The 895-nt window shown below is 34.3% G+C and overlaps 1 non-coding gene across 1 annotated transcript; it reads right to left on the minus strand.

Moving 5' to 3' along the window:
* Positions 1-160: 160 nt before the first annotated feature.
* On the minus strand, positions 161-268 carry LOC111818635. Its single transcript, XR_002822584.1, has one exon. It is a non-coding gene; the product is annotated as a U6 spliceosomal RNA (small nuclear RNA).
* Positions 269-895: the final 627 nt, after the last annotated feature.

Raw genomic sequence — 895 nt, forward strand, 5'->3', positions numbered from 1 at the left:
TTCATGTTTCCTAGCTCTTCTCCTTTCCCTCTCTTGATTAGTTAGTCCTTGAGATCCTTCTTTCATTTTACTTGTATAATATCTTTCTATTTGTATTTTTTCTTTGGAGTTCTTATACTAGGGAGACTATACGATATTTACACATGTGTGTCTGGTTTATAAAAATATGGAACGCTTCACGAATTTGCATGTCATCCTTGTGCAGGGGGCCATGCTAATCTTCTCTGTATCATTCCAATTTTAGTATATGTGCTGCCGAAGCAAGCACGTTAAGGGAATCTTAATCTAGCATATTTGCTATAGATTTTACCTGTATGATTACCTGGGTTTTGGTATCTTCTAGCAAAGAACACATTTTTTGAGAAATTAGAGCACATATAATCAAAGCATGAATACTCGAGCTAACAGTTACATTTATAACTTTTTTGAGACCTAGCAATAGTAACTCATTACCTCTTAGACCCATTTATTCATGGAGTCCTCCAATTTGCTATAAGTCTCTCTAGCTTTAGTTAAGAGACATCACACCTGTATTAACTATGAGCATGAAATAGTTATGCTCATATAACTATGAGCATGATTTCTGAGTTACATCAGAAATCAACGAGATTAACTTATATGCTTATCATGAAATACACAGCATTCAGTCAGATTAAACCAATGAAATACCTTTTAAGTCCTGCACATGAACAGCAATATATATTACATTTGTAAAAACTAGTCAGCATAATTTTGATTAGTTACCAACCTGAATATATTGTAATATCTCAGTTACAGTTAAAGCAAGATGTCTTCTAAAGTTTGTTTCTATTGAGGTAAGATGACTAGAAGGAAGATCAGGGTTGGAGAAGGACAAAGAGACCTGTGCCAATGTCCAGCAATAGGCTGGGTTTTT

The sequence above is a fragment of the Octodon degus genome, unplaced genomic scaffold (assembly GCF_000260255.1).
Source record: "Octodon degus isolate 3935 unplaced genomic scaffold, OctDeg1.0 scaffold00098, whole genome shotgun sequence".
Taxonomy (NCBI): domain Eukaryota; kingdom Metazoa; phylum Chordata; class Mammalia; order Rodentia; family Octodontidae; genus Octodon; species Octodon degus.